The sequence below is a fragment of the Dermacentor andersoni genome, chromosome 7 (assembly GCF_023375885.2).
Source record: "Dermacentor andersoni chromosome 7, qqDerAnde1_hic_scaffold, whole genome shotgun sequence".
Taxonomy (NCBI): Eukaryota; Metazoa; Arthropoda; class Arachnida; order Ixodida; family Ixodidae; genus Dermacentor; species Dermacentor andersoni.
In genome coordinates this window covers 84,779,540-84,804,378 of record NC_092820.1, presented here as the reverse complement: position 1 = coordinate 84,804,378, position 24,839 = coordinate 84,779,540, and the positions used below count along the sequence as shown (strand labels likewise).

Here is a 24,839-nt window from a genome sequence, read left to right as displayed (position 1 = left end):
GGGTCAGGTAGTGTCGAAGGTGGACCCCAAAGTACTCATTTGCTGCAGCCACCTATTGCTGATAATTATAATTTAATTACTGTAACTTCGGTAATTGCGCATGTAAGTGCGCCAATTTCTCTGTATCTGGAGGCAGCTAATCCGTACATTCGAATGGTAAACATAACATTGCCGTGAGTTATATTGCTCCAAGTTTAAAAATTTGGTGCAGCTAAAGAAATACCCTGTGTATGCCAGGTACAGGATTTGCCGAGTTGTTGCTTGCCGGGAAGCGTGGGAAGTAGTCATGGATCTTTGAATGCATAGCGTTCCACTCTCAAAGACGAAGGTTAACATCTTCGCATTTTCTTTTTCTTAGAAATATGAGGCCACAGGGAGATTTCAGAGCAAACTAAGTAATGTGTTGGCAATTATTACGCCGAAATTATGTACTAAGCGAAATTTGCCGCAATCACCAACAATTTGATTCATAGTGCCTAAACAAGTAATTGTTGACTGAAAATTAAAGAAATTATTGCATTTTTACTGCAATTTAATGATTTTGCAGCGATTTGTTTTATTTTTGCATGGATATTTTGGCTAGGGAATTGTTAGTTCAGTGGATAACTTTGCCGCAAAGAAACTTCCCATAAAACGAACAGATTATCATGGTCCAATGAATTACTCAATTTTATTACTCCAAGACAGACACTATGATATTACTAGCATATTCCTCTTTATCAACTGTGTTGAATTTCTCCCAGGAATTTCACAGACAAAAAATAATTGGCACAGAAAGTATTTTATTATTGAGCTTCGGAGGCTTCGAAGTGCTGTTCTTGTAAATCAAGACGGCATTGGGCATGATCCTCACATTTTGGCTTGCAGTTGGGCAACTTGTCAGGTATCTTCACAGCTTTGTTTTGCGGCAGAACCTCACTCAGTTTTTTCACTTCTTGGAAGCACGTTTCTTGCTTGGACGTTCCTACAATGGAATTCTTCATCCGAAGTTCATACTCCACGACCGTTTCTGGTTCAGAATATTAAAACGGGCAGTACTCAATAAGCAGCAATAAAAACTCGACAATACAAGATGGATATTTTCTTTATTTGCTTTATTTGCAGATCCCACAGTGCGAATGAAGGTGCCTACAGTATTATAGTCACTAAGACAACGCTACTGCATGAAAGTTGATCTACACTGTCCATCACTAAACAAAATACATACATACATACATACATAAATAATTAAATTTATAAAAACTAAATTCTGGAGTTTTACGTGCCAAATCTACTACATCATTATGAAATGAGCCGTAGTTCGGGACTCCGGAATAATTATTCAGCACCAGTTCCTTAGCTTGCACCCCATACACGTTACCTTGCGTTTCGCCCCATGTACATGCGGCAACGTGGCAGGGATTTCAGCTCGCGTTCTCGGGCTTAACAGAGCAACGTCAAAGCCACTACATCACCACAGCAGGTTCCATACATACCTACATGTATAGCTACATACATACTTTATCACAAATATAATACTTCCCAATATATGACAAGTAATCAATAATAAAAGGTACAAGCGTGACAGCATCCTTGATACATCATATTGGTAATACAAGAGACGAGGCACTGAGAGGCCAGCTTTTTGCTGGAGAGCACGTAAAACATAAATATCTAAATTAGTGTACGGATTGATAGCCGTCGCCATAGCACACTTGGTAGTGCGTCGCACGCGTAATGCGGATGTTGTGGGTTCGGCTCCCACCGGCGACAATGTACCTTCGCGTGCACATTAATTTTGCTTTCCTTTATTATTTTCAACACTTCAATTTCAACCACAGGTCACTTCCCGGATGCTTTCCTTAGCCTCATTGTCTATTATATATATATATATATATATATATATAGGCGCAACCACGTCACCACATTCAAGTAGAGCGCCCATCGCCCGTCGTACTGGACGCTGTGCCAAAGGTCGCAGCAATGACAGGCAGCCATCTCAGCACGAGTAGCCGGCTGGACCCGGCTCATATGCTCTACGCACGAGGGAACACGCGAGGAGAAAGTAGATGGCAGGTAGAGGCCAATTTGGAACACGACTGAAGGGTGTTTTTCCGGCAGTAGTGTCGCTGAGTTGTCAGCACAGGTTCACCCTTAATATATATATATATATATATATATATATATATATATATATATATATTGTAACGGGGATTGATTCGGGTCCTAGAGCGGCACCAACACGTAGAGCGCATCCAGAAGCCACAGACCGAACTGGGTATGAGCCATGCGAAGGCTGCAGGGTTTTTCAGCATGGCAATCTTCTTCATCATCATTCATCATCATCATTTATTATTCCCTTAAAGGCCCCATGTGGGGTATTACATAAGGGGGAGGCAAAACAATAATACAAACATCGAAGGAATAGTCATGTACAAAGCAAAAAAAGGCAACAACTGAAAAGACACTAAAAAGAAGAGGTTTTAGCATAATTCGTTGCACATATGGGTGGTGAGTAACTCTCGAAATTTCGAAGGGTTTCGCTCTACAACAATGGATTCCGGGAGCGAGTTCCTTTCTTCTATTGCAAAGTGAAGGAAGGATTTGTTGAAAACGTTTGTAGAACCATGGAGGCGTTAGATACATAAAGAATTGAATAGACGATGTGATGAGCGAACGGGTGGAAATAAAAGTGAGGAACGAAGGTCAGGAAAGTTATAGTACAATTTATGGAATAGGCAGAGTTCCGAAATTATGCGTCTTGATGCTAAAAGGGGTAGACCAACAGATAACTTCAAGTTAGTAACGCTGATAGTGTTGTCATAATTCGATAAGATAAAGCGGGAGGCACGATTTTGAGTAGCTTCTAAAGTGTCAATCAAGTACTTCTGATGCGGATTCCAAATTGTAGACGCATATTCTAATTTGGTTTGGATGAAAATTTCGTATGCTAGTTTACGAATCGACGGAGGAGACTAGGATAGGGATCTTTTAATATAGTTAAGGGATCTTGAGGCATCGGCTGTTGTTTGTTGAATGTGGTTCGACCAATTTAGTTTGTTAGTGATGATAACGCCAAGGTAGCGGTAACAGTCGACCTCCGATAAATTCACAAAGCCCGAAGAGTATAGAAATTTGTATGTAGAGCATTTACGTGATACATGCATTAACTTGCATTTGGAGACATTTAGTTCCATCAGGCAGCGTGAGCACCACTTGTCAATGGAATTTAGGTCATTTTGCAGAATGGATTGGTCAGTGTTGGTAGTGACACGATGGTAAATAACACATTCATCGGCGAATAGACGTATTGTGGATGATATGTCAGTTGGGAGGTCGTTAATGTATATTAGAAAAAGGAGTGGGCCGAGGACGGATCCCCCCTGTGGTACACCCGATATTACTTTGGTAGTACCTCACAATCGCCTCCATAATTGAAGAGTAGCGATCGTGGTGACCTATGACGATGTGAGTCGATTGTAATACGGCTTGAGCCGGACAACGTGCACAGTCTCTCGCCCGCAACGACGTAGATCGGAAGATGGCGATACGGGTTCTACCACGTAATCAACTGATGATGGTTGCGCAGCCACGAGGTACTTCAACCCGTGGTACTTCAGGAGGAGGTTGGATGAAAGGTTAGGAGCTCTAGCAGGCGGGATCCAAAGCCACACGAATGAGCCGATGGGGAAGGGGTTAGGGGGTGGGTCGATGTTGTGAACCCCTTTTTGGCGACACTGCTCAGCAGACGTCAGTAAAAAAACATTATGGGGTTTGACGTGCCAGAACCACTTTCTGATTATGAGGCACGCCTTAGTGGGGGACTCCGGAAATTTCGACCACCTGCGGCTCTCTAACGTGCACCTAAATCTAAGTGCACGGGTGTTTTTGCACTTCGCCCCCATCGAAATGCCGCCACCGTGGCCATGATTCGATCCCGTGACCTCGAGCTCAGCCGACCAGCACCATAGCCACTCAGCAACCATGGCGGGTTAGCATACGTAAGTAAGTAACGAAGAGTCGTAAAGACATCCCCAGACACTTCCGACCAAGTAGAAAGTTCACTGTCGCCTTGGAGATGTTGGTTTAGGGGTGCGATCACAGTTTCGAACAAATCGTCTAAAATACGAGCATAGGTTAATGAAGCTGCGCAGTGTTTTCAGGTTAGTGGGCCTCAAGAACTCGAACATGGTGTGAGGTTTGGCAAGGTCAGGAGGAATGCCTTTTTTGGAGACAACGTAGGCTGATCTCGTAAGTTTTGGAGCTGCAAATAGGCACTTTTTAGGTGAAGCCTGAGACCAGCATTCCGGAGACAGGACAAAACTTGATGTAAACGGCGATGATAGGTCGGAAAATCTGGCGAAGAGACGACAACGTCATCGGGGTAACAGGGACACGTAAGCAGCTTCAGGCCGCGTAGGTTGCTGTCCATCATGCGTTCAAAGGTGGCGGGCGCGTTGCAGACCGAACGGCATTACATTAAATTCCTAAAAGCCGTCTGGTGTGGCAAACTCGGCTCTCGAACAGGCATGGGCACCTGCCAGTAGTGACAGCGGAGATCTAAGAAGGAAAAAAAAACTCCGCTTTTTGTTAACAGTCATGTGCGTCGTCGGCACGTGGAACGGGTATACATCATTTCGGGTAATCTTGTGAACCGTTCGATAATCAACGCAAAATCATATGGTGCCGTCTTTTTTTCAACTAGTACGACTGGTGATGGCCAAGGACTACCAGAAGGCTCAATAACACAGTGTTTAAGCATGTCGTTTACCTGGTCATCGATAACACGTCTTTGGGCAGCCGATGCTAGGTACGGACGGTGTCGAATGTGTACATGGCTCCTAGATTCGATAGTGTACGAAACAGTCGTTGTGTGGCCGAGTGATGTTGCTTGGCTGTAAAAAGAGGACGAGAAACTTTGGAGCAAGAGAAGGAGTTCGTAGCACTGCGTCATCGTAAGGTCACTGGCAAGAGCTGGCGTAAAAGATCGCGGCAGTGACAGAGGAGGTGATGCCTCGAGAAATGAAAGTGGAGCCGCCCATCGTGTCAAATATTCAAGCTGAGGCCAGTGGCTTTGCTCTGCCAGGGCTTCCACGACGGCGTAAGGTAATTGGTTAAGCCGATGTGTTTGACCGGAACTTGAGAGGAACGGCAGTTTTGAACTCAAGGACGACGAACGGCAGTGGTAGTGATCGCCGGCGAACTAAGAATTCAGATGGTGCGAAGAGTACTAGAAGACCAGGTAGGTATAACGGTGCCTTCTGAAATGGCAATTTTGCGACAAGGGTCCCTGTGGCCAGTGGTAATACGTGTCGAAAACGGAAGCAGCTCGATTTCGGCGTGGGCGCAGTCTATGATCGCATGATGTGTGGAGATAAAGTGCCAACCTAATATGACGTCGTGAGAACATAATGGCAAGATGATGAATTCGATAACATAAAACACCTCTTGAATGACGACACGAGTGGTGCAGGCACCGGATGGCTCGACGTGCTGCGCGTTCGCAATCTGAATGGAGAGTGCAGAAAGCAGCGCCGTTACTCTTCCTATTTTACGGCAAATACGGGCACCTATCACTGAAAGTGCAGCGCCGATGTCGACCAGTGCTAGTGTCAATATTCCTTATAATTTGATTTATTAACATTTTTCTGGGAAGTTTGAGGCCTTATACATTTCGCTGACACTGCAGTTGTCGCCTCGTGAACTGCGATTTTTACTTATCCTGGCGCAGAGGGCTCCGCCAAAGGTGCGTGGGCGAAATGGAACGGCGGCTAGGAGAAGGTGAACGGCAAGTGGAGAACGCGGTCTCTACGGCAGGAGGAGATTCAAAGCTGTCCGGATAGTTGCGGCGTTGTTGGAAATATGGCACATATGGACGCACATTGTTGAAGGCATTCGGTGTACGTAAGCGACAGTGACAATGCGCCAACTGGCTTGAGGTCGTGCATAATGAGCTACTGGCGTGGGGGCGGGGGGGGTGGGGTGGCATACGGGCGGGTGCAAAGGCGGGCAAGGGGGAGCGTAGGTCTCCGGTGCAGGTCTCGGAGCGACTTCGGTGTACGTCAGGAATAAGCAGTCGGGGCCTGCTCGAGAAAAGGCGAAACGTGGTCCGCTACATGCTCCTTCATGACATACTGAAAAGCGGACGCCAATGGAGAACTCGACAGACCACGCGTAAGCGGTATCGGAGTAAGCTGACAGGCAACCTCTTCATGGATGACCTCCATGAACTGTAGCAGCAGCGAAGTGTTATGCGGGGCAACAGCCAAACTCGACATAGAAGTGGCCTAAGGACGAGACTGGTGGGTGGCTACGCGTTTTTGCGTAGTTCATCGAAGCTTTGACAGAGACCGATAAGTTCAGACATTTTCCCCATATTTTTCGCCAACAACATCTGGAAGGTGTCATTTTCAATGGTCTTTAAGATATGCCTGATCTTCTCAGCATCAGCCATTGTGATGTCAACGCGGTTACAGAGGTCGACAACTTCTATCTAACTGGTAAACGTCTCCCCGCTCTGTTGAGCACCACCACGCAAACGTTGCTTGGCGCAGAGCTTGCGAACAGCGGGGCGCCCGAATACCTCCGTCACATTAGTTTTGAAGGCCGCGACGTCGTGAGATCACGTTCGTGGTTGCTCTACCACGCGCCACTGTGTGGCGTGAGGTTTCATTTTAGTTGTAACGCCACTGAAACAAAGCGACATGTAATTCCCTTTTTTGGTGTCGTCCCAGTGGTTGTGGGTGCTCAGCCGGTCGTAGTAGTGAGCCAGTGTTCTACGTCATGGTCTTCTGTACCGCTGAAGTTTGGTGGGTCGCGTTCGCGCAACGCGCCAGGGCAGACCACGGTAATCACGGGGCCAGCGGGCTGTGGTTGTGGTGATATAGATATGCGTGTGTGTGTGTGTGTGCATACGGACACTTTCAGAAACGTTGTCAGTGCAACTGCTAAAGGAAATTCGATGAAGGACAAATTGCAAAAAAAAAATTGTTTTGATGGCGAACCGTGATCTCCTAATCTCCTAATTAATCTTCTAAATTCCTAAATCCTAAATTAATCTCCTAAAATTTCACCTGGGAAATTCTGGTACAGTTAAAGAAAGCATGGCAATAGCCAAATAATCCCAGGCGAAAATAAAAAAGAAGTCGTATTCTCACAATACCTATTTTAAATCGATGTTTACTATCGATGGCGCTGACTTGCCGCAAGTGGAGGCACATAGCACCAGCCTTCTTGAATCAATTACACCTGAGGAAGCGGGTGCATTTTATCTTCTGCTAAACTTAGAAGCAAAAAGAAAACCTGCACCACACAGTACACCCAATTTTTCAATGATATGACGAATGAGTAAGTAAATGCAGGTGCATCATTTTTAAGAAACTTTCTCAACAGGCACGCTTCCTGTGAATTGTAAAATAGCCAAGCTAATCCGTATTCAGAAACCTTGAATCGGATCAGAAGGATGCAACTAGAGACGTATTTCTTCAACGAGCCTGGTAGGCAAAATGCTTGAGGAGCCGCCTTGGTTGCTTAGTGCTATGATGGTGAGCTGCTGAGCATGAGGTCGCGGAATGGAATCCCTACCTCAACGGCCGCATTTCGATTGGGGAAATGCGAAAATGCCCGTGTACTTAGATTAAGCTGCACGTTAAAGAGCCCCAGCTGGTCCAAATTTCCGGAGACCTCACTACGGTGTGCCTCATATGCGGATTGTACTCTTGGCACGTAAAGCCCCGAAATTTAATAATTAATTTGAATTGTTCCAACAGGATATTTTCAAACACACAACTGCTTCTTGGAACAGCACTTTCTGTTTTCTGTAAATAGGACAGATTTTGCCAAGATTTGTCGACTGTCACACACCTTATTGAATTAACAAACGACCTTACCCAGACCTTAGACAACCAGAATCAAACAGACAATATCTTTTGGAACATTTCAAGAGAATTTGATTGGGTACCTCACAAAAAATTACCAAGGCAGTTTCAATCAATATGCGGCAAAAGCTTTTTACCGACCGACTGGATTATTCATTTATTATCAGTACGAAAGCAAGAATAACGTAAATTATGCAAACTCTAGCACAGTCAAACTAACTTAGGGTGTACCCACAAGGCAGTAGTGTGCTAGCTCCTGTCTTACTCGTAATCTTTATTAAGGGCCTACCGAGCAATATCGATGTCAACACCAGCTATTTTTTTAGGGTGATTGTGTTGTATATCGCAAAATTAGCTCTCCGTAAGACTATCGAACTCTAAACGATGTAGCACCTGACAGGTGAAATGCAAGGCAGATAAATCAATCCTTATGCGTGTAACTTGCAAGGAAAATATGTTGGAATTTTCATACACATTAAGTACTACCCAACCGAATACAGTTAATAAATATAAATACCACGGGTTGGGTATATCAGATGACCTGAGATGGCACTATCACGTGAATTATGCGGTATCTACCGCACTAAAACGGCTGTTCTTTGGTTCGTATTGTTTTCTGTTCTAAGAGCAGCTACCAAATTGTATACGCTGGTCACGTTCAAAACAGAGACAGAAGAAAGAGAAAAGGCAGTGAGGTTAACGAGAAGTGAAGATCCGGCTTGCTACCTTACCCTGTGGAGTGCGGGCAGGATGAGGTAAGGTGAGAGGAAAATAGAGAGAGAGGAAAAGAGCGAGGAATAAAGGAAGCAGAGTTACTCAACCACAGTCCTGCATTGTCACTGCATACTAGTACCACGGAGCGCAGTAGCACTTGTGGCACTATATACATCAGTTCAGGCTACAATCGCTTGTCCAAGTCCCTTGTCTTTAAAAACTGCACCAGTGCCCTCGTCGCCCTTAAGTGCTTGTGCTGTCGGTGTTTTAAAGTGATTGCCTCCCTTAAGCATCTTTCGTCAAAGCGCACGTTAGCGATTTCGAGCAATCGTGTATGTAAATTGCAGCTAGGACAGTCACAGAGAAGCTGTTGCGAAAGTCTCCTCGCTTCCACAGTCATCCCACGAAGCATCGGCGGTCCATCCGATTCGGAAAGTGAGACTTCGTAGAGGCCACTCCTAGCCGTATTCGACAAAGAAGGGTAGCTTTGCGTCGATAGAGTCTAGCCGGGATGCGAAAGCTGTGAGAAAAGTCTAGGTGGTACAGCTGGTTGCTTCAAAAAGTTGGTGCGTTCGACGTGGAGAACGTGATATACCGGGTGAGCATTCGAAGTTTTCCCTAATGGAATCTGTCCTTGATACCTGTATCGACTCCTCTTTGTCGCCTTTGATGAACTGAAGGTGGAGCGTTATCGGCATGTTGACTACCTATGGCGCTACAGTGACATGGTATCCAATAAAATGTCAAGTGGTGCTCTTTTTCAGTCAAGCTATGGATTAGTTCTCAAATCTCGAATACCAGTTGTGCGTGGGATCGGCGCAGCAAGGAAGATAGCAAAGACAGCATTACTGCTTTCAAGTCACTAAATATTCGCCATCTTGCAGGTTGTTCTTCGCTGACGAGACGAAACACAGCGCGAAGAGCTGCAAGCTCCGAAGTCGTCGATGCCGTTGTGCGACACATCCGGAAAGGGTTGGTGCTGGCTCTCGCTGGAATAACCACGGCTCCAGAGGAACGCGGGAGAGTTGCTGATCCACCAGAAAAAATTAGTACGGGGTAGGCCTACCTGTCATGCAATAGGAGGAGAGTTAGTTGTTTAATAGCAGGTGGTGCCAGCTCAGATTTTTTCTGATTCCTGTTACAGTGAGGCGCACTGCAGGTAAAGCCAAACACCATAGGGCAATCGATGGCTTAGTTGCGGAGAAGATGCATGATGGAAGGCAGGTGTGACAATCTGAAATCGTAACACAAAATGATGCCTGCAGCCTTCCTCGCGGTAGTGTTGCAAAATGATGGGAACAGGCTCGGGCAAAGTGTCTAATGTGCACTCTCATATCTTCCATCGCAAAGTGCATTTGCATTGGTTGGTATTGGGTACCTGCAATAGCCGCCACTGTTGATGTGCATTTTGGCAAACCAAGACAAACTCTCACAGCCCGTGCTTGAATAGCTCGTAGATTACGACGACATGTCCTGCAAGTGTTGGAAAGTATGGGCAAATTGTATCTCAAAAAGCCCAGTAAAAAGCCCTCGACAATTCCAACATTGCATGCAAAGACATTCCCGAAGCCATTCCGCTCAGAAACTTGAAAATCTGCGAGATTCCTGTCAGCTACTTTTCCAAATAGGTCACGTGTGGGTTCAATAAGAGATCTTCATCAATGATTGCGCCAATATATTTGTTATTCTTCTCACAAGAAATCATTTAATCATTTATAGAGATAACTCTTCCTGTCATTGGTTTGCGAGTGAATGCCACCAGTACACATTTTCTGAACAGATTTCAAGACCTTGGTTGCGGAACTGCACAGCTCTCAAAATAACAGCTTTTTCAAGTCTTGCACGTATCTGAGTACGTGCCACACCTGAAGTCCATACACATAAGTCGTATGAGTGCATTCATATCTTAATGGCTGCTGGCAGATGCTCAATGGGACCAATAGGCGTGATGTTGAGTAGGGTAGAGCTTAGTACTCCGCCTTGAGGAACGCCTCGGTAGGTACAGCGTCGTGTGGTTTGGTGATTAGCTGGTACACACAAAGAACTACCTTACAGTTAGGTAATTAGAAATCCGCTGAAAAGGTAGACCCCCTAGGCGAGCCATCTTAAGAGAATTGCGAATAGCCCCGTGAGATACTTTACCATAGGCCTCTCAATATCTAAGAGCAAAGCTGCGGCAAACCAAGAAAAATGCTGTTAGCCCGAGCTTGAATAGCCTGTAGATTACGGCGACATGTCCTGCAAGTGCTAGATAATATCGGCAAATTGTATCTCAAAAAGCCCAGGAAAAAAGCCCGCGACAATTCGAGCATTGCATGCAATGACATTCCCGAAGCGTTTCCGCCCAGAAACTTGAAAAGCTGGGAGATTTCTCTCAGCCACCCTTTCAAATAGGTCATGTGTGGGTTCAATAAGAGATCCCCATCAATGATTAGGCCAGTATGATTGTGCGTCTTCTCAGAAGAAATCATTTGGCCATTTACAGACATAGCCTAGCGTGTCATCGGGTTTCGAGTGAATGCCACCGGTGCACATTTTCGGACCAGATTTCAAGACCTTGGTTGCGGAGGTCCACAGCTCTTAAAATAACAGCTTTTTCAAGCCTTCTGATGCAGGCCATACGTAGCGAGATCGACAACACTGTCTATTGATGAGTGATCTCTTTGAAAACTAGCCATGAAAGTTGGGAACATATTGTAGTGTTACTGATACCATTTCACGCGGGCAAGGATCATTTTCCCGTTACCTTTTCTACTCAACTAGACAGCGCTATCGCGCGGTAAAATGTGAGTTCAAGTGGAGACTTGCCATATTTCAGCAGAGCGTCGAAGCGACGACCTTGTCTTCCATTTTTCCACTGCTCGCATAACGTCGGCGTGCTTGGCCTGTCGTCTTTGCCTTTTTGTGACTGGACCATCATGGCACGTAGTGGTGCAATAAAGGGCCCTCCTTCTAGTGAGGGCACCATGAACTGAACCAATGGTGAAGCGCGGATGGAGGTGGTCAAGCGCACACGGTGATTAGGACTAGCCTGGTCCGGAGAGAATTTGACAGCAGAAGATGGTTAAAGAGTCATATTCTCAGTAGGGAGGCTTCTGATGGTTCACGTAGGCTGCTTCTTCCCGGCTGTTGAGGAACAATAGAAAGTGTTTAGATGCACGGTTGAGTACTTTGAAAGAATCATCATACGGGGCCGTGAGGCAGCAAGCAGAGCGTCGTGGTGCACAAAGAGGTGGGTGCACTTCTCTAGGCCAGGCTTGACGTACACATGCCGGGAAGAACGTCTGTTTTGGGGGAACGAGACTATGCGTGGCGCTGCGTAGATGTTAGGCGTAGTCGGAAACGTTAGTAGGTACGGAGGGCGAGTCCTCGAAGAATTCGCCAGGGACTCGTAGAGTGGAGCCAAACGTAAGCTCGGCGGCGCTGGTGGAAGAGTCACTGCGAAGAGAGGTGTGATTGCCAAGCACAGCTAAAGGAAGGCGCTCAATCCATGATAAAAGAAAAGTCGAAGCCATGATTTAAGGCTGTTGGCACTGAGAACGTTCGATGATCCCATTGGATATCGGGTGGTGAAGGGTAGTCTTGATGTCATTGACGCCGAGTAGCCGAGATAGATTGGCGAACAATTTTTATTCAAATTGGCGACCACAGTAAGTCGTAAATTTGGAAGGGACACCGTAGCGGATAATCCAGTGTGTGATAAGTGCTCGAGCTATCGACTCCGCCGTTATGTCCAAGAGGGGCATCGCTAAAGGTTATCAGGTGAACCTGTCAATGCAAATTAACAGATACCGATGTTTCCCGCAGTAAGAAAGGGGGCCAACGGTGATATAAATGATTAAAGTACATTTCTCTACTTCATCACGAAAAACTAGGCATAGTCAAGGACACGTATATTAAGACTCTCAGTCTCCGATCAACTAGGTCTAACCCCGCAAAGCAGCTTAAAGATTACTGCTTGCAAACTCAAGCCTTTAGAAATTCATATTATCCCCGAACCATTAAAGAATGGAATGTGTTTCCTGCAAGCGGTTGCCTGCGACACCATTGATTTATTCTTAAAACTACTTAAAGAAATTGTATAAATGTGCGCGGTACATCGACTGCCTTCTATAGATTTTTTTTTCAGCCTGCCCTCCCACGAGATTTCGGATTGTTTTCGGATTCTACCCACCCCACTTTTACCCACCCTAAGCATTTTTACCCACCCCATTTCACTGCATTTCGGATAGAATGTATGTAGTGAAACCGTTTGCCACTCGTTGTATACATCTACTCTGTTTTTCTGCCTCTTGATGTTCAACTTATCGCTAAGATCAGTTTGAACTTTTGGAACGGTTTCGTGTTGTTAGCACTGAATGCTACGCTTTCGCAAATGAAACGCTGTTTCTGTTTTTTTCAGTTGAGTGCTATTACATTCTGATCAAGCTTCGCACTTTGTAATCAATGTATTGATCCTCATTTATGTGACCACTCCTACTTAAAACATCTCATCAGAGGGTGGTAGTACTCTTCAAATAATAATAAAAACAATATTGACATGCAGATGGCTGAAGCGGGCGTCCGGAGAGGGATGGGCCGAAAGCAGTCGCAGTGTGGCGAATCACTTTATACCGTTTGCAGTTGAGGCATGTGCGCAACCAGCGAATAATTTCTACGTTGATACCGGGCCACACATAACGAGGAGTGACCAGTCGCTGTGCTGCGCGAATGCCAGGAAAGGCCAAAGAATGGCAGAAAAGACGGCCGGCTGGTATACGTCTGGTCAACGTATCACCAACGAGGGACACGTTGAAGTCAGGAAGCATGATATCTTCAAGCACCAGAATGGTACCACTCGTGCGAAGCAGCTAGATCTCGGCGCCGACACTCTGCGCGGTAGTCATGGCGGCGAAATTGATAACCAATGTACCGTGCTGCGTTGCATGAATGGCGGCGCGAGAAGGTGAGTCGGCAAGGGCGTTGGATTTTCCGCTGACGTGACGAATATCGCTGGTTTATTAATAAAGGTAGGTGAGCTGTCTCATTTCGTGAGGTGCGTAGGAGATGCTGCTGGACGGTAGGGCAAAAGTCAGTGGTTTATGGTTGGCGAAGATATGGTAGGAGCGTCCTTAGAGAAAACGTCGAAAGTGCTTAACAGCCAAATAGATGGCGAGTAGCTCTCGGCCGGAAAGTGCTGTAACGGCGATCAGGGGGCGCAACGTTCCCGTAAAAGAAGGTGATGGGCTGCCAAGCACCAGCAACAAACTGTTACAAGACTGCGACGACAGTGGTGCCCCATGCGTCAACCATGACAGATGTTTGGGCGTCGCATTTCGGGTGGGCGAGGAGCGTTGTAGTGGAAATGGCTTCTTTGATGCCTCTAAACACGGGTTAAGTGGTCTCGTTCGGAGCCACAGGAGTATTCGATGTCTTTAGACCCGAGAGAATGTCGTGGAGAGGCTGAAGTGTATTGGCGCAGCGAGGAATAAAGTGGCGGTAATAGTTGGCGAAGCCAAGACATTTGTGCAGTTGCCTGGTTGTGGATGGCTGAGGAAACTCACGGCTGGCTGTGATGCGGGCTGGAAGTGGACGAATGTCGTGTACATTGACGCGATTGCCGAGAAAATCGAACTCCGTAATGCCGAACACGCTCTTGCGACCAGTAATGAAAATACCAAACTTGCTGAGCCTTGCGAGCACTTGACGTAGATGGAGCTTATGAGCTTTGGCGGTGGTGCTGTAGACGAGGATGTCGTCAAGACAGGCAAAGCAGAACGTCAAGCCACGTAATAGCTGGTCAAGGAAACATTAAAGGTTTGGGACGCAATACAAAGATCGAAAGGCAAGCGCAGATATTCGAACAGGTTGGAGGGTGCTATATTTTCATTGTTCGGAATATCTGAAGGGTCCACAGGAATCTGGTGGTAGGCTTTCACCAGGTCGACCTCACTAAAAATGGTGCAGCCGTGCAATGCCGTTGTAAAATCCTAAATGTTAGGTAATTGGTACCGGTCCGGGACAGTGGCCTTGTTGAGAGCATGGTAATCCCCGCAGGGACGCCAGTCATGGGTCTGTTTGGGCACCCTATAGACTGACGAGGTCCAAACACTGGATGATGGACAAATGAAGCAAACGTCAAGCTCGTGTTCAAACTCCTTTTTGGCAACAGCTAGCCTATCCGGCGCGAGGCCACGAGCTCGAGCAAGCACAGGAGGTCCAGTCGGGACGATATGATGTGTGGCGCTGTGAGTGACATACGACTGAAAGGATGGGGGGTCGGAAGACGTCCGCAAACTCGCCAAGGATGATTGAGCAAGGGTCGCGAACGCCCATGTGCACTTGGAGAAGCCGGAGCGGTGGAGTGCGACAGGAAACGCCTTCTACGGTTAAGCTCGTGTCGAGGTCTAAGATGCGCCTGTATCGCATGTTGACGACAAACTTGTGCCAAAGAAAGTCGGTTTTGATGACGGACTGGCCCACGGCCGAAATGAAAAAAGTCCAGCGAAAGGTACGTCTGTGGCCGATGTCGAGACTCACTGGCTTTTTGCCGTAGGTCCGGATGGTGTATCCATTGACCGTGGTGAGAGGAGGCGAGTCGGGAGGATGGCAGCGCTCAGCTAACGTGGGAGGAAGGACGCAAATCTCGGCGCCAGTGTCAACGATACAGCGGACTTTAGTGACACGGTCTGTGACGTAGAAAACCTACTGCATCCGGGGCCGGCAACAGCGGTTGCCATCAGTGTTCGGCGCAATTGTGTCCTGCGTAAGCGCTGGATTGGTGGCACTGGTTTGCGCAAGAGCCTTATCGACGGCGGTACCAGGAAAGCGTGACGGGAGGAGGAGAACGGCGTCCAGAGTGACCAGGGCTGGGGCCACGAGGTCGGGACGAAGAACTCGACCGGCGTGTTCAGATGGCAGCGACCTCAGCTGTCAGGCGCGCCACTTGCCGTGTAAGCTCCTCGTGAGCTTCGAGGAGACGGGCATATCTGTCGCCAGCGGCTGCGCCCTGAAACGGAGGGTCAGGAGGGCGATGAACTGTGGCCACGGAGGGAAAACCGACATCCATAATCTTGTCGGCTAATTGAGCCACAGATTCCAGTGTCGAGGTTGAAGACGTAGTCAGGATTATGCGCACCTGCTGTGGAAGCCGCTGCAGAAAAATTTCCTGAAGTCCGCTGTTGCTTGAAGGCGCCAGGTCTCCAGCCAAGGCTTCCATGCAACGCAATAAGTGGGTATGTTTGTGGTTGCCGAGCTCCTCCTAGATAAGATTGCCGTAATTGCTACCGCTCGGTTTCAGTGGTGCGCTGGATGAGCGTCGCCTTAAGGTGGTCATCAAGACGCTCGACGAGCGGGGAGCGCAGAACATCGCGAAAAACCGAAGCCGTAGTATGTAGAAGCATGCCAACGACTTGGTCGAGCATGGTCAACTGCGAACTCAGGCGGTGGCGACGGAACAATTTCCGGGTCCGACGACCACAACTCCGGGAGTAGTGCTCTACAATGTGGCTGGGGAGAGCCTGCACCAGTTGCATGGCCAGTGATTCTCGCATACGAGTCTACAGCAACATCAACGTCAAGCCGCCTCTTGAAGAGCGCCAGACCTTTCATTGGCAAGCGTTTTTCAGGGAGGGAATGTTGACAACATACGGTTCTCCAGATGTTAAAAAGTGGCTTGCGGAGGTCTAGTGACTGGCAAAACATTGCCCAACATTGGGATGCTAATATATCCATTAGAAGCTGGATTTTCTTTCGTATTAGTCCGGCTGTCCTAAGGTGATGGGTAGATTGTATACCGATAACCACTCCGTACGGCGACGGAATGCACGAAGCCGCTCCAACTCTATACCAAATCCGTGTCCTTAGACGAAACTGTGAGCGTGCGCGTGGCGTCTCGCATTGCAGACTTGATTATTTCGTTTAATCAGGAGGACCAACCCTCTCGGCAAGCATATCTCATGACCGAGGTAAAATTATTCAAGTCAATTTAGTGGTGCTCCGTTGGAAGGACCTGGACATCCCTTTGATTATGAGGTTCAAGGGAATGTGGTCACTCCCGTGGGTCTCAATATCCAAAACTATTTAGCACACCTTGTACAAGAGCTGGAGTGGAAAGGTAGGACAAGCCATTTTTCACGCCGTGGATAAAAGCGAGGTAGCTTAGTCTTTGTCCTCTCGCATTTGCCCTTTTGCTTCCCTATGCCATATGGTGCGCTGGTGACCACTCATGTAGCAGCATACACCTTCAAGACGTTCATTAATCTTTGCGAATCAAAGTTGCCTAAACCGATATATAAAGGCCTAGAAGTGTAAACATGAGTTTGCCCTTTTACATGTTAGGCAAACATTGATTGTCATCGTGATGTGCAATTAAATGGCGAACATAGGCGAGTTCACGACGAATACAAACGATGACTTTCTTGCGTGCACCTGTTGATGCTGACTTGTAGCTTCGTATCCCGATAATCTGACTGGCTTCGCTACGTTCGGCTCTCTTATCAGAAAGATTGCGAATATATTAGTATATACGAGCATAAAGTCACCGAAATCTGAACAGTTTGACTTCAACCCTCTTGCGTTCTAATCCATGACTGGCGCTTATTGACTTCTCGAAACAACGAGTGATGGTTGACCATATGTATATTCGAAAGGTTCAAACAGTGGTCCTAAGTCATCCATTACTTCGAGCAGGCGTGTTCCTAAGATTCGACATTGTCACTCGAATACAACCTATGAGGGAACGAAGCAACGAAATTACTTGACGATCGGTTTTGAGCTTGTCAGAGAATCAGGTAAATAGTGTGTCAAGACCTGCAGCCCAGGCTTGAAAAATACGGTGTCCGTGCTTGATGACGTTCTCGTTTACCCGGAGTCATTGTCCACGTTTGCAGGTACCTTGCAGGAGGCATTTTATTTGCTACAGGTCAATGGACTGAAAGCTTCTTTGGAAAAGTGTACCTTTGAACGTACTTCCGTTACGTTTCTCGGCTTTATTGTCTCCACCAAAGGCCAGTGCGCAGATTCTGATAAGGCTGCTACCATGCGTCGCAACCCAGTTGCCCGAAACCAGACATAAGTGGTCTCTTGAGTGAAAACAGCAAGCTTTCATCAGCGTTTTATAAAAGGCTTTGTGAAGGCGGCAGTCTTCACAAAGCAGTCTGCAGGCTCTCATCAAGACGCCTACATTTGTTAGGAGCACAGAATGCGACCAGATTTTCCAGACAATCCTTACTGCCCTCACCCAACCGCCGCTCCTGGCGCACTTTTTGCTGGTGGCAGCCACAATGATAACCATAGAGGCTAAAAAAAAGCAATAGGAGCGGTGATATCCCAAATCCAGTATAACAGGGACTGCGTCATTGCCTATGCAAGCCATTGACTGACGTCTGCTGAACGCAGCCTCCACAGCATTGAATGGGAATCTATTTCCGTACTTTTGGCGATAACAGTCAAATTTCGCCAATATCTCCAAGAAATTCACCTTTGTCATAGACAACTGGACCGTTGCCTGCTTAACTTCAAACATGCCGCCTTCTCGGCAGTTCACTTCTGTGCTCATGGATTTAGTCGAGTTTGACTTCACTATTCGGCATCGGCCAGGATGCGCGAACATTGCAGCCGAACACTTGTCCCGTTTGTCATATACTGGCACGCAGTCTCCTCAGTCACTGACTACTATGCAACAAGAAGGTCCTGAGTGCAGCGCGATTCTTTCAAGCCTATCCAAGGGAGATGACCCAGCTGAGTTCGCCAAGCTGGACGACATCTTATAACGGCGATTGTCATCGGGAGCATATGCCGAAGTAACCCCATCAAGATTGCGTCCTGCCATTCTGCAGGCATTGCACAATGGTTCAGGGCCTTTGACACAAACCATACTTTGCTGAAGGTGCAGCATCGTTATCGGTGGGGCGGACATGGAACAGTCTGCGCACAGGTATGCGTCATCCTATCAATGTTGTCAACAGTTTATTCGCCCTACAACGCGCTGCGTAGGTCGTCTTGGCAGAATGCACAGCACGGACATTCCATTCCCCAGCATAGGAATTAACCATGTAACGATGCTGCCCAGTAATACTCCAAGCGGTACATTCTCAATGTCGTTATATTGTTATATCGTGCCCGCAGCAATTTAAGCGACATCTGCGCGTGACGTTACGCAGCATTTGCACAACATATTCTACAACAATGGCACGCCCGATCACTGCATCTCGAACAGTGACATAGCCTTTGAGTCTATCGAGTTCAAGCGCTTTATACCTCTCGATAGTGTCGAGCTGCATTTCATAGCTGCCTGGCCGAAATGTTTGCAATGAAATCATTCTCATGGCCTACCAAGCTACAAGAAGCAGCTCTCATTGTAAACACATCTATAAACTCAAGCACGAACTTCACGCCATTCCAGCTTCTGTATGGCTATGTACCTGAAATTCCACTTTAACAACAGCGCCGAATCCAGCGATCGGTCCTTGTCGAGCGCATCCTCCACACGTCAGTGCATCTCTTCGAAGCACGCGCTAAATCGGAACCCGCTCAAACTGCGCGCAAAGAGCACTGCGATCGCAGCCACTGTCCTCACACCTTTACTGTGGGTGACCTAGTCTGGGCTAGATAACCACCTTCAGTGCCCCACGAGAAAATGGCTCCCCACTTCAATGGTGTTTACCGCCTCACTTAGCAGCGAATGTCATTTACGTTTAGAGCTTTATGTGTGTCATGGTTGATATCTCGTCTTGTTAATCAACAACAAGCAGTGCACGTGTCCTACCTCAAGCCCTACGCGCCCCCAGTTTCTCCTGTGACCCAGCAGCTGCCGATGCTCAACGTAGAGACCACGTGGTCTCTACCGTGGCCTCCGCGGCGCCCGCGGCCTCCGCGGCCGGCATACCGTGGCCTCCATGGCGCGGCAAGAGCCTCAGCGGCCACAACGCCCTCGCGGGCTGCCTAGCCACCTGGACGGTATTGTGCTGGAGTAAGGTCTCTTACCACGCATGTGCCATTGCGTGCCCGTTGTGGACAGCGTACAGAACTCAGTGACCACGGCACTTAGTAAATAAGACTGGGGTGGGATGGGAGCTCCCGTATAAGTGAGCGCACGCATTAGTGTACCTGATCACTAGCGCCACCTCAGGTGCGCCCTATACGCCTACACGGCACATGACCCAAGCGAGGGCCAGGCTCGTACGCTCACCCCCTCTTATTCCCGCCGCGGGCACGGAGGGACGCATTTTGGTTGAGCGATGTTATAAACGTGTTCTGTTCAAGAAGTTTTGTCGCCACGACTTGCCATGCCACGCCAAAATCCCTAGTCTAACCCTAATTTTGACACGTCTACTTCAGCGCTTACGTTATGAATGCTAACGTGAGGGTCCGCAACCATGAACGGCTGGTTGTCTATCTCGACGTTTTGACTTATAGTCGAATTCCAGTGACTTGTCTTGTTAAACATGTCCGTCTTGCCTTAGCGTCCGGTAAGTCTTCATTATAGTGGACGCAGTTGGTTTCCTTCCACAGCGCCAAGGCTATTATAACTTTGAGGCCCTTTTCTTTATGTCGCCCGGCGCTCCCAAGGCAAGTACCATATTTGTCTTTTCCTCATTTGTCCCCAACTTAGTTTTCTACGGCTCGGCGCTAGTCAAGTGCTCCTTGTACCTCAGGCAGCACGACTGCTGCTATACCTGCGGTAGACTATGCCACAGAGCCGACGTCTGCCCAACGCCGGAGGACAAGCTATGCAGGAAATGTTGGGCCAACCATCGCGACGACAACCACACATGGTCGCCTACTTGCAGCCTCTGCGGGGCCCGCACGCCACAGCGGACAAGATTTGCAAGCAAAGATTCCAACTCCCGTGCATCGTTCGGCAGAGGAGAAGGGAAAAAATGCGGAATTCAGGAATCGAGACCTGTCACCAGCACAGGCAAGCGCCTACAGCGAACCGGCTAGACCTTCCAGCAGGCGCTCCCGCTCGAGAAGCCGCTCGAGGTCCAGGAGGTGTGCCCAGTCCAGGTACAGGAGCCGTTCCAGGTCCCGGGGCCGCTCCTGATCGGGAAGCCACTCCCGAGGCCCACAGAACAGGGTTCGGTTCGAGGAGCCAGCCGGTCCTTGGAAACAAGGCGCCACCTGGGCAGACAGGGTGCGGAGTGGAAGGAAAACTGCCGAAAAGGTAACGGGGTGTGCGGCGCCAAAACATGGTTCGTTTGAAATAGCTCAGCTTAATGAATAAAATGCCGAGATGCGCAGCATAATCGAGGTAATGCGAGCCGAAATACCACAGCTAAGAAAGGCTAATCAACCTCACCACGTTCTAGTCCTTAGTTCAACCCCCTGAGGGACCCCATCGGCGAGCCCCTCTCCCCAACCCCTTCGGGGAGCTCACGCCGTTCCACTCCCTAGTTCATCCCCCTCGGGGATCCCTTCTCCCCAAACCGCAGACGTTTCCATGGTCGTGGAGGCGAGCCGCTCGCGCAACCCAGCCAAAAGATAGGCCGTTCCCAGCATGCCCGAAAACGTACAGGCTAAAGCCAATTCCGAAGTAACAGACATGTTCAATTCCATTTCTTTCGAGATCAAGAAGATCAACGAAAGGCTATCTGCAGTGGATCAGCGAATATTGGTCGTGGATCAGAAGTTAGACGCGCAAAATGTCAAAATTCAATGCTTAGAAAACAGAATGCCAGAGATAGAGTCCAAGGTGCAGGAAAAGGACATCAGGACGTCGGCCCACATACGTCCCGTTTACTTCCCGGAAGGCGCGCCGGTACCTGGGCCGCCACCACTGCACATTCCCGGACCGATTAATAGAACCATCTCCCTTCCCTCGAGACCCTAATAGCAGCACCGGAAGGCGCTCTATACAGCAAGGATGTGGCCAGACACCCAATTTAGGATTTGGCAGTGGAACTGCAGGGGACTCCACCATAAAATATGCACCCTGCAGCAGTTTCTTCGCACTCACAAAGAAAAGCCACATGTTATATTATTGCAAGAAACGATGACTGATCAGGTCTCACCCCAGGGATACAAAGCTCTTCCTCTACGTGGGGACGGCAGAGGAATCTGCACAGTCAGCAGCAAATTCACTTTCGTCGCACACGATCTAGGGGTACGGCCTAGCAAGACAGAGACGTCCCTAGTAGATGTCATTCCAAGTCAATCCAACATCTCCAGCATATTTTAGTTATCGTATATAGCAGTCCGAGCGATCCCAAACAGTGTTTGAAAACCATCATCACTAGGGCAACGAAACTCGCCGGAAACTCTCCACTGGTTGTGGCCGGCGATTTCAACGCCCCCTTTCACGCGTGGAACTACACGCACGACACGGCCAAGGGCAGAAGCCAGTGGCAGGAGGCTGGAGATGCGGGACACTCTATTGATGGACCCAGCCTTTCCCACAAGACGTGGCACCTCCTCGACCAGGGACTCTGTCCAGGATCTCACCTTTGTTAAAAACACTGGCTCAGCCGTGTGGTCAAATCTGCTCATAGACCTTGGTAGCCATCACTACATCATGGTGACCAGCTTATAAGTGGAGCAGAAAAGAAAAAAAAGGCCTTCTCGGTCCCTGACTGGGACAAATTGCGTGATGTTCGCAAGGCCCGCGCCGCCCGTGGAGAAAAGCAGGAGAGTCTCGTCCAGTGGCGCGCACTAATTCTTCGACATGTCTGCTCCACCACTAAAACCATAGAGACGGATCTACAGACAGACAAAATGGGTAGCAGGCTAGCACACCTTCTCGAGGCTTAGCAACCACTTCTCGAGAGGTGGAAAAGCCAACGCTTGAATCGCGAGCTCAGCAAAAAAAAACAGCCGAGATCAACAAGCAGATCGACGAGCAATGCCAAGCCCTGTCTAGGCAGCAATGGACGAAAGTGGCAATTCAATCGACGGGTAGATGCGCGCGGGGGCAAGTGGAATCCTGAAAACTTGCTCGACGACTCCGGCACCAAGTCAAACCAGAGAAGTGTCCTCGCTAAAGCGCTCCACGAAGACAAGAAGTCGTCTTCGGAAAAGGACGTGCTCGAGATGTTGGCTAAGAAGTACCTGCCGCTCAAAACTGTGGCCGATCAGGCGGCATACCCAGTATACAAAAGGAAGCCGAATTCCATGCTGGACGAGCCTTTCAACATCAGTGAAATCCGCCGCGCCCTACACGACCTCGATGGTAGGTCAGCACCCGGCCCGGATCACATTAAGAACAAGTCTCTCAGAAACCTAGAGGACGCATCGATCGAGTTTCTCACAGATGAGATAAATCGGATTTGGGAGGAGGGAATTGTACCGGAAGAATGGAAGTTGGCGAAAGTCATACTAATCCCAAAGCCCGGTAAACCGCCGAGCTTGGACAACCTCCGCCCCATCTCACTGATGTCATGTGTTGGGAAGGTCGCCGAGCACGCCATTCGTAACAGAATTGCCGAGTATATCGAGACCAACGACCTTTTCCCTCACAACATGATAGGTTTCAGGCCAGGCCTCTACACCCAGGACGCTATGAAGCTTATCAAGATCCAAATTCTGGAACGCTGCGCTCGGGACACGAGAGCCATCCTTGGTTTGGACCTGGAGAAGGCTTTTGATAACATCCGTCACGAGTTCGTTCTCGACGCCATCTCCAAACACGACCTGGACTCGTCCTTCCACGCCTTCGTCAGGTCTTTCTTAGCAAACAATGTGCCATCCTCAAGGCTGAAGACTTGGAATCGGAAGCTGAGCAGAAGAGGCACCCCGCAGGGGTCAGTCATCTCACCGCTCTTCTTCAACATCGCAATGGTCGACCTGTCGAGATGCCTAGGCAAGGTCCAGGGCATCGGTCACACGATCTACGCGGACGACATCACTGTCTGGTGCGCGGGTGGCAGTGACGGACAAGTCGAAGCCACGCTGCAGGAAGCTGTCGACACTACAGCGCGCTTCCTAACTGACACGGGACTCCGGTGCTCCCCAAAGAAATCGGAGCTCCTTCTCGACAGCCCAACTAGAAAGGGCCGCAAGCCATAGAACTGGAAACCCCGCACTGAAATTGACATTAATCTCTACACCAAGTACGGAGATCCCATTCCCAAAGTCGCGTCCATTCGAATGTTCGCAATAGCACTCGAAGGGGCGGGGACGAATAGCATCACCATTCACAAACTAGCAAAGAAGACGGATAGCGTCATCGGTCTAATCAGGCGGTTAGCTAGCAGAAGGAGGTGCCTGAGTGAAGAGAATCTGATAAGGCTAGTTACGCGTTTTTGTTATGCCATTTCACGCACGTAGCGGCCATGCACGTCTTGAAGAGGGCCGGGCGAGACAAGCTAAATGCCAAGGAGGGGGATCAAGAGCGTGCTCGGACTACCAAACTACACACGCACCGACCGACTCCTGCAGCTGGGTATTCATAATACCCTGGAAGAAATTGCTGAAGCAGAAGAAAGGGCGCAGATTCTCAGGCCCTCCGGCACCAGAGCGGGTAGACGACTCCTAATTGAGATATGCGTCCCCCCGGCCACTGTCGAAGACGCCTACCAGGGCCTTCCGAAAGAGCAGAAAGATGACATCATCATATCGCCCGCCCAGCGCAATATGCATCCCCAGCGCAACGTAGAAAGAAGGAAGGCCAGAGCGGTGACGCTCCTACCCCGCGCTATAGAACTCCCTGGCGGCAGCTGCTTCGTTGACGCAGCCCAGTATGGCAACAGCAACAATTTCACGGTAGTGTCAAAGAACCACAGGGGTTCGACCGTTAACGCCGCTTCGGTATGAAGCACGTCGTCGCGTGCGGCCGAGCAAGTGGCCATTGCCTTGGCCCTCCTGGACGACAAACATGCCAATATCTTCAGCGACTCCAGGGCAGCCATCAGCGCGTTCAGCATTGGTGCCGTGTGTAAGGAAGCCTGTCGCATCCTCGACGGCAAAAGCATCGCCACCCATACTCTCACGTGGTTCGCCACTAACATGGGATCCATCATGGGAGGCCCCACAAACCTCAACGAGCTGGCCCACTCCAAGGCGCGAGGTCTCGCTTTCCGCGACCATGGAGAACTCCAACGCCGGCCCGCAGTGGTTGAGAACAGTGATCAACCGACATCATACAATGAAATTACGCAGCACTTTTATCTCGGCAGGAGAAACTTCCCCCTTCATCACAAGAAGTTAAATAGAGCGCAAGCATTGACCCTCAGATTATTGCAAACAGGCTCGTATCCTAGCCCGGCTTTATTCCACAAGCTTTATCCCAACACCTGTGCCAGTATTTCTTGCAGGCAGTGAAATGATTTCCATAGCCTAGACCATATGCTCTGG

At 48.7% G+C, this 24,839-nt stretch overlaps 1 long non-coding RNA gene across 1 annotated transcript in view; it reads right to left on the bottom strand.

The window, feature by feature from the left end:
* Nucleotides 1-762: 762 nt before the first annotated feature.
* Nucleotides 763-24,839, bottom strand: part of LOC140219451 (uncharacterized) — a 99,775-nt gene continuing 75,698 nt past the window's right edge. The window contains exon 4 of the long non-coding RNA XR_011895720.1: nt 763-1,009. This is a non-coding gene — a long non-coding RNA (uncharacterized lncRNA). The remainder of the gene's footprint in view (nt 1,010-24,839) is intronic.